Source organism: Maniola jurtina, chromosome Z, assembly GCF_905333055.1.
Source record: "Maniola jurtina chromosome Z, ilManJurt1.1, whole genome shotgun sequence".
NCBI classification, from domain to species: domain Eukaryota; kingdom Metazoa; phylum Arthropoda; class Insecta; order Lepidoptera; family Nymphalidae; genus Maniola; species Maniola jurtina.
The window spans coordinates 3,809,371-3,824,908 of NC_060058.1; the positions used below are offsets into that span (position 1 = coordinate 3,809,371).

General features: G+C 38.0%; 2 protein-coding genes across 2 annotated transcripts in view; one reads left to right on the forward strand and one right to left on the reverse strand.

Annotated features, from left to right (window-relative positions):
- LOC123880463 (E3 ubiquitin-protein ligase MYCBP2) overlaps window positions 1-15,538 on the reverse strand; it is a 130,893-nt gene that overhangs the window by 66,615 nt on the left and 48,740 nt on the right. The window lies entirely within an intron of this gene.
- The window catches only part of LOC123880470, a 30,750-nt gene continuing 19,624 nt past the window's right edge, over window positions 4,413-15,538 (forward strand). The window contains exon 1 of the mRNA XM_045928607.1: window positions 4,413-4,656. The gene's annotated coding sequence lies outside the window, so the exon portion shown is untranslated. The remainder of the gene's footprint in view (window positions 4,657-15,538) is intronic.

A 15,538-nucleotide genomic window follows, 5' to 3' on the forward strand; every position in this document is an offset into this window, starting at 1 on the left:
TGATGGAATTTCAGCGATAAGAACCAAGTTTCTTATTTGGAATAATATACCATAGGACTCCGAACGAAAGTACTTATGCTCAGCTCAGGTGGGTGCAACAGAAAAGTTTTATATGGTAAATGGCAGCAGTAAACCTGTAAAATTTGCTCAAAGAAGCGTAAACAATAAAAAAATTAGGAGTGATTCAAAGCAGAAATTATTTTCGTATTTATTTTTTCTTGGGTAAGTTGTAAGAAAATGCTAATTAATGAATAAAGTCAAAAAAAATTACATCTTTTATATATATATACTTATTACTTAATATTATAAATGCAAAAGTGTATCTGTCTATCTGTTAGCTTTTTACGGCCCAACAGTTAACCGATTTTGATGAAAGATACAGAGGTAGCTTGCGTCCCGGAAATTGACATAGGCAACTTTTTATTTCGAAAAAGCAGAGTTCCCACGGGATTTTTCAAAAACTTAAATCCACGCGGAGGAAGTCGTGGGCATCATCTAGCCTTAAAAAAACTACAAAAGGATATAAACTATATAGGCATGTCTGTAGTAGGCTGAGATAAGAGCTATAATTATGATTAGGTAACTACCTATATTTTAGGGCAACAGGTTCATCTTGAATGAAACGATAAAAATTATATTATTAGAAAACCACGTTGTAAGTATGTTACATAAAACCTAGCATTGAATATTCGTATAATAATTAATAAGCGATCTCAAAGCACCCAGACGATTCAAAAATATACGAGTAGGTACATCCGGTGCATAAGCGCAGCGCGCAGCTTCCCAATGTTGTGAATACGATGCTGATGAACCCCGGTCTGTGATGGAAAACTGTGAGATCTTGTATTATATTATTATTCACATTAACATGTCCGCGCATCAACATTGTGATGTTTCCTTCATGCCCAATTTACGAGATTTTTAAGGTTCCGTACCTCAAAAGGAAAAACGGAACCCTTATAGGATCACTTTGTAGTCTGTCTGTCTGTCATTCTGACTATCTGTCTCTCGGTCTATCTGTCTGTCGGTCTATCTGGTCCTCTGCCGTGTCTGTCAAAAAACCTATAGGGTACTTCCCGTTGACCTAGAATCATGAAATTTGGCAGGTAGGTAGTTCTTATAGCACAAGTAAAGGAATGAATCCGAAAACCGTGAATTTGTGGTATATCATACAAAAAAAATTAAGATGTGTTCACGAAAAATTTAATTCATTATATCACATATACATGATGCAGACCTTAATTAACCTGCAGAGTTCTAGATAAAGGTGTTAGGTATTATATCTTGTGCGATGGTATGGAACCCTTCGCGTGCGAGTCCGACTCGCACTTGTCCGGTTTTTTTAGCTTTATAGACTTGCGCTTGGCTGCAACCACACAACAGCTGCAGCTGCAAACAGTAGGCATCTCCTACTGTAGCAAACAGTAGATGATGTACCAAAGGTGGAGCATGCCTGCCTAGAAGGCGTCTATATTAACTCTTTTTAGGGCACCGTACCCAAAAGGTGACAATGGGATCCTAATACTATGCCTCCGCATCCGTCCGTCCAACCGTCTGTCTGTCAGCGGGCTGCATCTCATGAACCGTAATAGCTCGAGAGTTGAAATTTTCACAGAATGTGTATTTCTATTGCCGCTATAACAACAAATTATAAAAATTTCGGAAATGACCGCCACGAAAATCAAAACAAATAAAAGTGTTATTTCTTGTAAGATGGAACGGAACTTTATCTTGTATAGCATATACAATTATGATAGTTTATAGCACTGATTCGCTTCGCTTAGACTGCGTCGATGGGAATCAACCTTTATAAGAGTAAAGTGATCAATCCACAACCTCAGGCATTTGGAACACAAATCCACGTTCCAACATAAACACTGAAATGAACGACAGAATGTTAATATCGGCTGAATAGCCTCAAAATACCATTTTCATTGTCAGCTACGTAATGTTTGTGGATGGGTATTTGTTTAATCTGTAAACATTGAAACGTTGATGACATTATTATTCAGTACAGTAATAAAAGGCGGTATGTTAGGCAGTAGTCACACAAACGCAGTCACCCAATGTGATTTTGACGGCCTCCCTGAAGCAGTAGTATACCTAAGCGCTGTGGTCTTATTAGTGGGAAGTCCCGGGTTCTATTGTTGACAGGGTTGTTCAATTTCTGGTCTGGTCTAGCAAGAAGCTTCAGTTGGGCCTAGTTACCACCCTACTGGCAAAGCCGTACCCCCAAACGATTTAGCGTTCTGGTACGATGCCGTGTAGGAACCAAACGAGTATGGATTTAATAAAAACTGCCATACCTCTTCCAGGTTAACTTCCATCTTAGACTGCATCATCACTTAGGTACCACCAGGTGAGATTAAAATCAAGGGCTAACTTGTATCTGAATAAAACAAGGAATTTCATTATACATCACGTTCTAAAAAATCCGATTTATATCATTTTAACGAGGTCGCGCCCAAGCAGTTTTCGGTGCGCTGTGTGCCTCGAATTATGAGATAAGTAAATGTTGTTTCTATACAATAAATAAAAGATTACTTACTATAAATAAAAGATATTCCAAATGAAAGTAATTTTAAATCGGTCATAAAACGGTTATTTCTATCACTGTTATTATTATGATGCATGAAATAGCAAAAAACATTGTATTATCTATTTCACGAAACTATGATTGCCCGATTCAATTTTTACAGAAATCATTTTATTCCTGATAATAACCTAAATAAACCAAAATAAACATTTATATCAGTTGCCGGATGGATGGGTTAAAAAAAACCCTGTATATCGTAATAATTCTAAAAACAATACAATAACTTTCTCTGTCAAGTTGCTCATAAGTTTTTCGCTTGCGTGAGCTGAAGACAGATTTTTGATGATATTTGCGCTTATTCGTAGACTACACAAGCGCTATGCGTGTATGTGTTTTAAGCGCCAGAGTCAAAACTATGAGCTCCTTTTTCAAAATCGCAAAACGCGAACACACATTGTATTGTGCGCACACATTGTGTAGTGTCTACGAAATGTCTACTAACGAATCTTCTACGTCAACGACACTTGTCAACCAATCAGGATTGTTGGATTGTTTCTTTAAGATGACGATATGAAAGCGCGCCAATATAAAGGCATTTAAATCGTCCGGGCCAGCTTGAAGTTTTACACAATTACTTTTGTAATGTGAATGATGTAAACAATGATTGGAAAATGTAAAAAAAAATACATGCATCACCTACCCTAACGGCCCGTTCACACATGGGAGTCCGTTTTACTGGTACGTTTTTAACGGATACGTTATAAATTTATGCTCTGTTCACACATAGGCACCGTATAACGTTCAACGGATCCGTCATTACTGGATGCGACGTGTGAACACAAAACTCGCAGTATACCGCCGCTATACTACAAAGATGGATCTATCCGTTAAAATTCTACGTATCCGTATATTTTTACTGTTCCGTCATCCAGTATTCGATGACAAAACGGAATGTCATTTTTTTACGGAACGATATTGTTTACTGTATACAGAATACTGTGCCATGTGTGAATTCGCTCATACAACTACATACGCCATCGACGAAAAAAAAACGTACACGATAAAACGGAACAGTAAAACGGAGACATGTGTGAACCGGCCGTAATTATTAAGAAAATTCTGAACAAGGACTTCATGAAGCACAAAGCTATTTCAACCAGACAAGAATCAACCACCCGACCCGATACGGAAAGTGGATTTTTCGGGAGGCCTCAATCACCACACCTACTCCAGTAAAGGACAGAAAATCGCAATAGAATGGCTATTCCATCCTACTGCGATCATTCATTTTCACACTTCACACTAATATTATAAAGGAGAAAGTTTGTATGTGTGTGTGTGTGTGTGTGTGTGTGTGTGTGTATGTTTGTTACTCCTTCACGCAAAAACCACTGGACGGATTTGGCTGAAATTCGGAATGGAGATTGATAATATCCTGGATTAGCACATAGGCTACTTTTTATCCCGGAAAACCAAAGAGTTCCCACGGGATTTCGAAAAACCTAAATCCACGCGGACGAAGTCGCGGGCGTCAGCTAGTATTCAAATAAACTTTTACAAGCGCTTTTGAATCGTCAACAGAGTTTACCACTGGTTCGGAGTGCCATTCCTACCGAGAAGAACCAGCAAGAAACCATAACAATGTCAGCCACTTGCTATTGTAGGTAACGAAAACATGGTGGCTATCACTCGCTCTGTAGGTAACAATACGCCTAAATACCTCCTCCTATAAACTGGCAAGTGTGGCGAGCTAGCGGGCTAGCACTTGAGGAGTGTTTAGTATTTACCGTAGATACGTGTAACCGCGAGGCGAAGGTCGCGGGCCCACGCGCTGCGCAGCGATGAAGCGGTCAGCGAGTGAAGCCAGACTCCGATCTCAAAAGTCAAGTCAGACTCAGTCGCTTGCGCGGGAATCGACGCAGCGCATGCGTTTTCAACAAAGCGCGTTACAGCAATTGCTCACCGCCGAATGCAATCAATTTTTTTTTCGTTGCGTAGATTTCGATTTTGTAAATAATGATAACTTGCTTCTGACAGGACTTGTACAGTAGTAACAATTTCCAAAGTGTGGTTTATACTGTTTATATTGTTTTAATCCAGACGATACGTTCTCTTACGAGGTTAGTACTAATATTTCCTATTTTATGATATTACAAATAAACGTAGGTATTGTGCCGGTAGAACTTGGCATGTAATCAAAGATTTGAAGCAGAACACGTGCCACTAGAAAACATTAACTTACCTAATTCACTATGTACCATTCACAATATCATATAACAAGTTTTGATGTATACTGTAGAGACTTGTAGAGTGTGGGGAAAATAGAGTTGTTTTAAAGTATGAATGAATAATCGTGTTATAATATAATACCTATTCTTCATTCGTAAATAAGTTTAATGACAGCAGGCACGTGTTTTAATATAGTCTAATTTTATTTTGTAAATACATAAGTGAATGAATTATATCAAGATTAACTGCCTAATTACTCAGTAATTGTATAAACAAGATGGTATTTGCGATTTCATCCGTGTGGATTTAGGTTTTTTAAAAATCCCACGGGAACTTTTATTTATGAATTGATTGAAATTTTTTCTAAACTTAAATTTTCCGGGTTCTTAATACTGCTAACAAAAGACGAAAAATTTGTTTTAAGTTAAAGACTATATTTTAAGGCTGCTCTACAAATTTAAACATTATGCTCAAGACTAGCACCTAATGTAAAGAGGTTTGACAGTTTTAAATAAAATTGGTAGGTATGTCTGCCCTTTTCTTTTTACATTGGTAAGAAAAAGATGCCAATATTTTAAAATTTACTTGCCATCAAAATCAGTACCATTGCCGCCCAAGTATTCTTTGATACTTTTACGATCTATATACCTATCTAGCCAATGTGAATGCTCACTTAGCAGTAAAATAGCAATTTAAGTGGTCGGGATGATATTAATATTATTACTAGTTTTTATTTATAAATCCTATAGACTACAGGCCCATGTTTAAAAATGGGTGGGTCATATGAACCACCAGGTGACGTATACAGGACGATATAAGAGCATAAAATAATAAGTTTCAGCACTATGCCGTCACTTGTAAGCTGTCCAACAGAGTGCTGGTGAGAATTGAAAAGTGCAGGTAGAGTGAGTACATTTTGGTCATATATTTTTGTACGGCATTTTTACCATCGATAGATCCATGAAAAATAATAAGAAAGCGCGCAGTGCCGTAAAAAAATGGTGCGCCACAAAGTCAGTAAATGTTTTGATTTTCTGACAATTTCCGGGGTAAATTTGGTCATTTAATTCTGTACGGCACTAGTTTCATACTGTTTCAATACAGCCTCTAATCCATTATTCCGCAACGCCGTACAAAAATCATGCGACAAGGGGAAAAAATTGAGGGTAGCAACCCCCTCTCTTTCCGTGGTCCGGGGGGTGATTTGAAACAACATAAAATTAATTTATTTTGAAAGTGTTTTATGCATAGATAATATTTTTTTACATGCCGTACATTTTCGTTGGTCCAAAGGTTTGTAGGGGATGTGGATATTATATACACACCCGTTCACTTCAGTTAGACGGCATAGTGATTTTATCATATTATCAATTGTTCTCTTCAAAAATATGTTAATGCCGTACAGTATCAGATGGCCATAAAGTACTACCCTTAAAATGGTAGCGTCATTTTCATCATCCTAAAAGATATGGTCTGCATTAAAATGTACGGCATAATTTTTTCCTAATTTATTTATCTTAATACTATTTAAAACAAGGGAAAAGCGTAGAAAATTGCTATATTTTATTAATCTATGAATATTTAAACTTTTGCAATAATTTGAAAAATTTCAGTTTTTGTATTTATCTATAATTTTTTTTAGAACAGTTTCTTTTGAACGGCAATACTATATAACAATAGTATTTTACACTATCATGTTAAAAAAAAAGTTGCCGTACAGAGTCAAATGATTTTACAGCTTTAAAAATTAAGTATACCATGAAATTAAGATAATTATTGATACACATTCAAATGAACACTAATTTTTTTACGGCATTATTTTTAATAGTACTTCTGAGTGCTAGATAATGTTTTGGAACCAAAGCCGTACTTTCTCAAATCACCCCCCGGACCACGGAAAGAGAGGGGGTTGCTACCCTCAATTTTTTCCCCTTGTCGCATGATTTTTGTACGGCGTTGCGGAATAATGGATTAGAGGCTGTATTGAAACAGTATGAAACTAGTGCCGTACAGAATTAAATGACCAAATTTACCCCGGAAATTGTCAGAAAATCAAAACATTTACTGACTTTGTGGCGCACCATTTTTTTACGGCACTGCGCGCTTTCTTATTATTTTTCATGGATCTATCGATGGTAAAAATGCCGTACAAAAATATATGACCAAAATGTACTCACTCTACCTGCACTTTTCAATTCTCACCAGCACTCTGTTGGACAGCTTACAAGTGACGGCATAGTGCTGAAACTTATTATTTTATGCTCTTATATTGTCCTGTATACGTCACCTGGTGGTTCATATGACCCACCCATTTTTAAACATGGGCCTGTAGTCTACTACACACTTACGCGCGCATTCAGCGTGATGTCACGCTTTGCAGTTACAGTCACGCGTTGTGCTTCAAGATTCAGCATTGCGGTGTATATAAAGGTGTGAAAGGCATCCATCCATCCATGCCTCATATACCTATTGGAGAGTGCGTCACTCACCACACACAGTCCTCTGCTTTCCTTATCCACCCACTTCCTACCAACTTTTTATCATCATATTATGTGCAGCAGGCTGTAAGGTAGGTAAGGAAGGAAGGTTTTTTATTTATAAGGATCGGTTATAAATCTACTAAACTGTAATATCACCTAAGTATAGTCTACCCCACGGAAAGATTATCTTTCAACAAGTGTAAATTAAAAATTTATAACACCTCCGACAAGTGAAGGTTACAGTAACTAGAAAAGACCTGATAACTTTAAACGGCTGAACCGATTTTCTTGGACTATTCCGCGCCTACAGCGCTTACGATCCAAAGTATCTGAGTTTTCTAAAACATCATTTTCAAATAAATAATAATGTATCAAGGCAACGTCCTTCTTGTCTCGTCTCGTCAATTGACATAATATTATGAACCTAACGGTTATCTAACCTTCTTTTCTACAAGAAAACTAGAAAAGAGCTGATAACTCTTAAACGGCTGAACCAATTTTTTTGGATTATAGCTAAGAACACTCACGATCAAGCCACCTTTCAAACAAAAAAAAAGTAAATTAAAATCGGTTCATTCGTTTAGGCGCTACGATGCCACAGACAGATACACAGATACACACGTCAAACTTATAACACCCCTCTTTTTGGGTCGGGGGTTAAAAAGAAGTAGCGACTAGCGAGTAGGTAGGTATGTAACTTTGCCAGTCAGGTAACAGCGCAATAAAACACATTTTTTTATATCAACATGATCTATGACATAGCACATACTCGTAAATGATTTCTTATTATTTTATACTATATATAGCTCAATTACCACTGACTCACTGACTCACTCATTGACATAATTGTTCTCCTAGAAAGAGAAGGAAAATGATATAGTGATGTAGGGGAGTTGTGTTTGGTTTCGGGAACCCTCTGGGGAAAAATTATGACATTTCAGAAAAACAAGATGGCGGCCGACGTGATTTTTGCTGCTCCGTTGTTTTCCAACCGATTTTGTTGAATTTTGCAATCTTTGAAGAAAATAGTAAACGATTAATGGGAAATGTCGAAAAAATTGAAAAAACAAGATGGCGGCCGAACCGTAGCGTTTTCAAAATTTTGATTTTTCGACCCCGAACCGCGGCGCCACAGATCCGAAACGGGAAATTGAAACTTATAATTTTTTTCTGGTTTCGTCTACGATTATCCTTAATTTTGACGGAATGGGGGTAGTTTTTAAAAATTCAAGATGGCGGCTGTCGTGGCGGCCATTATGTTAGAGGTACGAAAAAACGCAATTTTAAAAGTTAAATATCCCAAGGTTTACAACATCGGAGCGATTCGGCTTCTATGAAGCGATTGTACGTATAGGCTCGAGGTATAGATTGGAGGAAAAAAATTACCCCATTTTTTGGGGAAATTTCAAGATTTTCGGGAAATTGAAAAAAATCGAAATACGGACTTTTCGCAAAATCCGAGTGTGAGCGATTATGTGTTTTGATCATAAAAATGACATTTCGGTATTTTTGTCGCCGGAGACTGGCAACACTGGAATTTATCAAAGAAAAAGTGATTTTCGACACGGTCTTTTTCACGGTATCCCCTTTCGCGTGGGTGCGAGCGAGAGGAAAGATTGAAACGTCATCGGGCGCGGTATATCCTGTAGTTAATAGGAAAATTATGAAACCGTGTAAAATCTTTCTGTGAAACGAGTTGGCGGCCATTTTGTATTTTTTTTAATTTTTCGAAATTTTGATCACGTTTTTGAGGCAGTTGGCAACATTTTGGAAAGTCGACATGTATGAATCGATTGTGTGACTCAACCAGCAGTATCGAAATATGTGAACAGTGTTGCCACATTTGGGGAGATTTTCGAGATTCTCCCCAAAAACTCCTCCTGTAAAATTTTGTAGGAAAAATTTTTTTTTCACTGATGGTTTCGTATAGAAAACAAAAAAAAAATCGAGGAAAAATTTGGAAATAGCTGATGATGAAGGATGTCGGAGACGGGTGAAGGGTCCGCTCAAGGTATTGAAGATAGGTGGGGGGTGCTCGACCAAATGTCATTCATGACGTCATCCAATTGCCAAAAAGCTGAAAAAAAATTCAAAATGGCGAAGAAAAGATGGCCGCCATACAAATTTCGCCGGTGTCCAGCTCGGAGGGTATAAAAGATGGAAGTGTGGTTTCTTGGCAAGAGATGATCAGGGTCCGAAGGTCTACTCGATGAATAGAAAAAAAATTCAAAATGGCGGATTTTTTTTCCCCATAGAAAATGTATGGCGAATATTGAATGTCACATTCTCCTAGAAAGAGACAGAAAACGATACATTGATGTATGGGAGATATGTTTAAATGCGTGATATGAGTTGGGGAAAATTATGACATTTCAGAAAAACAAGATGGCGGCCTATATGATTTTTGCAACTCTTTTGTTTTCCAACCGATTTCGTTGAAACTCGCAATCTTTGAAGAATGTAGTAAACGATTAATAGGAAAAGTGGAAAATTTTGGAAAATCAAGATGGCCGCCGTACAAATTTCGTCGGTGTCTATCTCGGAGGCTATAAAAGATGGAAGAGTGGTTTCTTGGCAAAAGATGATCAGGGTCCGAAGGTCTACTCGGTGGAACAAACTCTGTATGCTCGCGGACCACTTTAGTGGTCCGCGCACCCACGCACCCTACTAAATTATTATCCTAATTTACAAAAAATAATATGGATATCGTTTTCAGGGTTTCCAGGGTGCTGATTTTGATAATGACATTTATTTTCAAATCCAAGATGGCGGACTTACATTTTCTACAAAAAATAGAAATGCCTGTCATTTTATGGGGTTTTTCGGGGTGAATTATGTATCTTAATAAATCAATTTGGTTTTATATAATAAAGTTAACCTTACCACGTCACGTGAGCTGCTTTAGCAGCTCGCGCACCGAGCAAAAACTAGTTATACTATATATAGCTCAATTACCACTGACTGACTCACTCATTGACATAATTGTTCTCCTAGAAAGAGAAGGAAAATGATATAATGATGTAGGGGAGTTGTGTTCGGTTTCGGGAACCCTCTGGGGAAAAATTATTACATTTCAGAAAAACAAGATGGCGGCCGACGTGATTTTTGCAGCTCCGTTGTTTTCCAACCGATTTTGTTGAATTTTGCAAACTTTAAAGAAAGTAGTAAACGATTAACAGAAAATGTGGAAAAAATTGGAAAAACAAGATGGCGGCCGAGCCGTAGCGTTTTCAAAATTTTGATTTTTCGACCCCGAACCGCGGCGCCACAGATCCGAAACGGGAAATGGATTATAATTATTTTTTTCTGGTTTCGTCTATGATTATCCTGAATTTTGACGGAATGGGAGTGGTTTTCAAAATTTCAAGATGGCGGCTGTCATGGCGGCCGTTATGTTAGAGGTACAAAAAAACGCAATTTTAAAAGTTAAATATCGCAAAGTTGGCAACATCGGAGCGATTCGGCTTCTATGAAGCAATTGTACGTATAGGCTCGAGGTATAGATTGGAGGAAAAAAATTACCCCATTTTTGGGGAAATTTCAAGATTTTCGGGAAATTGAAAAAAAACGAAATACGGACTTTTCGCAAAATCCGAGTATGAGCGATTATGTGTTTTGATCATACAAATGACATTTGGGTATTTTTGTTGCCGGAGACTGGCAACACTGGAATTTATCAAAGAAAAAGTGATTTTCGACGTAGTCTTTTTTTAGGGGCGATCGTTTCGCGTGGGTGCGAGCGAGAGGAGAGATTGAAACGTCACCGGGAGCGGTATATCCTGTAGTTATTGGGAAAGTTGTACAACGATGTAATTTATTTCTGCGAAACGAGTTGGCGGCCATTTTGTAATTTTTTGAATTTTTCGAAATTTTGATCACGTTTTTGAGGCAGTTGGCAACATTTTGGAAAGTCAATATGTATGAATCGATTGTGTATCTCGGCTGGCAGTATGGAGATATGCAACCGGTGTTGCCACTTTTGGGGAGATTTTCGAGATTTTCAACTAAGAAACTCCTGTAAAATTTTGTATGAAAATTTTTTTTTTCACTGATGGTGTCGTATAGGAAACAAAAACTTAGTAAGCCAAAATTATGGAGAGAGCTGATGTATGAGGGTTTCGGAGACGGGTGGAGGGCCCGCTTAAGGTATTGAAGATAGGTGGGGGGTGCTCGAGCAAATGTCATTCATGACGTCATCCAATTGCCAAAAAGCTGAAAAAAAATTCAAAATGGCGAAGAAAAGATGGCCGCCATACATATTTCGCCGGTGTCCAGCTCGGAGGGTATAAAAGATAGAAGTGAGGTTTCTTGGCAAGAGATGATCAGGGTCCGAAGGTCTACTCGATGAATAGAAAAAAAATTCAAAATGGCGGAATTTATTTATCCATACATTTTGTATGGCGATTATGAATGTCTCATTCTCCTAGAAAGAGACGGAAAACGATACATTGATGTTTGGGAGATATGTTCGGATGCGCGATATGAGTAGGGGAAAAGTATGAAATTTCAGAAAAACAAGATGGCGACCGACGTGATTTTTGCAACTCTTTTGTTTTCCAACCGATTTCGTTGAAACTCGCAATCTTTGAAGAATATAGTAAACAATTAATAGAAAAAGTGGAAAATTTTGGAAAAACAAAATGGCCGCCGTACAAATTTCGTCGGTGTCTATCTCGGAGGCTATAAAAGATGGAAGAGTGGTTTCTTGGCAAAAGATGATCAGGGTCCGAAGGTCTACTCGGTGGAACAAATCTTGCATGCTCGCGGACCACTTTAGTGGTCCGCGCACCCACGCACCCTACTTTATTAACCTCAACTACCCCGTTTTTACAAAAAATGATATGGATGTCGTTTTCAGAGTTTTCCGGCGTGCTGATTTTGATAACGACATTTATTTTGAAATCCAAGATGGCGGACATGCATTTTTTAAGAAAAAAATCGTTATGGGTGTCGTTTTATGGTGTTTTCGCGGTGAATTTGTATCTTAATAAATAAATTTGGTTTAGTATAATAAAGTTAACCCAACCACGTCACGCGAGCTGCTTTAGCAGCTCGCGCACCGAGCAAAACACTAGTTATACTATATATAGCTCGATTACCACTCACTGACTCACTCATTGACATAATTGTTCTCCTAGAAAGAGAAGGAAAATGATATAATGATGTAGGGGAGTTGTGTTCGGATGGGGGAGTCGACTGGGGAAAAATTATGACATTTCGGAAAAACAAGATGGCGGCCGAGGTGATTTTTGCAGCTCCGTTGTTTTCCAATCGATTTAGTTGAATTTTGCAAACTTTGTAGAAAGTAGTAAATGATTAACAGAAAATGTGGAAAAAATTGGAAAAACAAGATGGCGGCCGAGCCGTAGCGTTTTCAAAATTTTCATTTTTCGACCCCGAACCGCGGCGCCACAGATCCGAAACGGGGTAATCGAGGATAATTATTTTTCTTGGTTTCTCCCACGATTATCCTGTATTTTGACAGAACGGGAGTGGTTTTTAAAAATTCAAGATGGCGGCTGTCATGGCGGCCGTTTTGTTCGAGGTACGAAAAAACGCAATTTTAAAAGTTAAATATCTCAAAGTTGGCAACATCGGAGCGATTCGGCTTCTATGAAGCGGTTGTACGTATAGGCTCGAGGTATAGATCGGTGGGAAAAAATTACCCCATTTTTAGGGAAATTTCAAGATTTTCGGGAAATTGTAAAAAATCGAAATACGCACTTTTAGCAAAATCCGAGTATGAGTGATTACGTGTTTTGCTCGTACAAATGACATTTGGGTATTTTTGTCACCGGAGACTGGCAACACTGGAATTTATCAAAGTAAAAGTGATTTTCGACACGGTCTTTTTCACGGTATCCCCTTTCGCGTGGGTGCGAGCGAGAGGAAAGATTGAAACGTCATCGGGCGCGGTATATCCTGTAGTTAATAGGAAAATTATGAAACCGTGTAAAATCTTTCTGTGAAACGAGTTGGCGGCCATTTTGTATTTTTTTTAATTTTTCGAAATTTTGATCACGTTTTTGAGGCAGTTGGCAACATTTTGGAAAGTCAGTATGTATGAATCGATTGTGTATCTCGGCTGGCAGTATGGAGATATGCAACCGGTGTTGCCAGTTTTGGGGAGATTTTCGAGATTTTCAACTAAGAAACTCCTGTAAAATTTTGTATGAAAATTTTTTTTTTCACTGATGGTGTTATATAGAAAACAAAAACTTAGTAAGCCAAAATTATGGAGAAAGCTGATGATTGAGGATATCGGAGACGGGTGAAGGGTCCGCTTAAGGTATTGAAGATAGGTGGGGGGTGCTCGAGCAAATGTCATTCATGACGTCATCCAATTGCCAAAAAGCTGAAAAAAAATTCAAAATGGCGAAGAAAAGATGGCCGCCATACAAATTTCACCGGTGTCCAGCTCGGAGGGTATAAAAGATGGAAGTGTGGTTTCTTTGCAAAAGAGAATCAAGATCCGAAGGTCTACTCGATGAATAGAAAAAAAATTCAAAATGGCGGAATTTATTTTTCCATACATTTTGTATGGCGATTATGAATGTCTCATTCTCCTAGAAAGAGACGGAAAACGATACATTGATGTTTGGGAGATATGTTCGGATGCGTGATATGAGTAGGGGAAAATTATGAAATTTCAGAAAAACAAGATGGCGACCGACGTGATTTTTGCAACTCTTTTGTTTTCCAACCGATTTCGTTGAAACTCGCAATCATTGAAGAATGTACTAAACGATTAATAGAAAAAGTGGAAAATTTTGGAAAAACAAAATGGCCGCCGTACAAATTTCGTCGGTGTCTATCTCGGAGGCTATAAAAGATGGAAGAGTGGTTTCTTGGCAAAAGATGGTCAGAGTCCGAAGGTCTACTCGGTGGAACAAACGCTGCATGCTCGCGGACCACTTTAGTGGTCCGCGCACCCACGCACCCTACTAACTTATTATCCTAATTTACAAAAAATAATATGGATATCGTTTTCAGGGTTTCCAGGGTGCTGATTTTGATAATGACATTTATTTTCAAATCCAAGATGGCGGACTTACATTTTCTACAAAAAATAGAAATGCCTGTCATTTTATGGGGTTTTTCGGGGTGAATTATCTTAATAAATCAATTTGGTTTTATATAATAAAAGTTAACCTTACCACGTCACGTGAGCTGCTTTAGCAGCTCGCGCACCGAGCAAAACACTAGTCTATTTTATATGCTACGCGGGACACTAATTGCAGAAATTGTTTGTATGACATTGTTTTATTAATGTAGGTACCTACATGATTTTTGATAGACATCAATAAAAATGCTCTCCCGAACGGATTCGGCCATGGGGCCAATCTCAACGGAGACTAGACATAGCAAGAGATTTTATATTGCGTATTTGTATGCGGAAACAAGAGTAAACACTATATTCCCTCATTCCAATGGGAAGTCAAGCCATCGCAAACGGATTGAGGCTGATAGCTAGATCAGGTGCAGGACCTGAGCGACGACGGGACGGTTTGACATAAAGTAGGTACAATAATTCTTTCAAAGCGTAGTCTAGATTATGTAAGTTGCTATTTCCAGCGACTTTTCCGCAAAGATAATCCCCGCAGTTTAAAAACATAGGAGTTTCATACAACGTTCTTACCCCCATTTCCATCCTATTAGGTTTACATAAAATCCTCTTAACCCGACTGCGGCAAAGCCAAAAGGAAGGGTTATGATTTTGTGCCCTATGAAAAACCAACTTGCCTTTAAAGTTTAGAGGTTTTATATTATTCACTGCTTCATGATAAATCTTGATTATATATAGATAGATAGATCCAATAGTCAATAAGACATATTCATGCTAGCTTTAGCTAACCGCGTTTAATAGCCTCATCGGGTGACAGAAGGGCTGGCTCATTTTTTGCGCAACGGATCAGCCTGGCTGTCCAACGCGGAAATGCAGCCAGTATTCTTGGCACCATTCCACGCGGGTATGATTTGTATAGTAATTAGATAAGGCTAGCTTTAAGTTTTATTGTAATGCTTTAGTTTTAAGTTTACGTAATTAATTATCACCACTATATTATCATCTTACTAATCTAACAATTCTGACTATCAAAAGAAGTACAATAATAGTTCACTTGAATTCATTGAATTAAACCTACTTTGAATTAATTATTATCCATACTAATATTATAAATGCGAAAGTGTGTCTGCTACCTTTTCACGGCTCAACAGTTTAACCGATTCTGACGAAATTTCGTACAGGGTTAATTATATCCCGGGGACAGACATTTTAATCCCGGAAAATCAA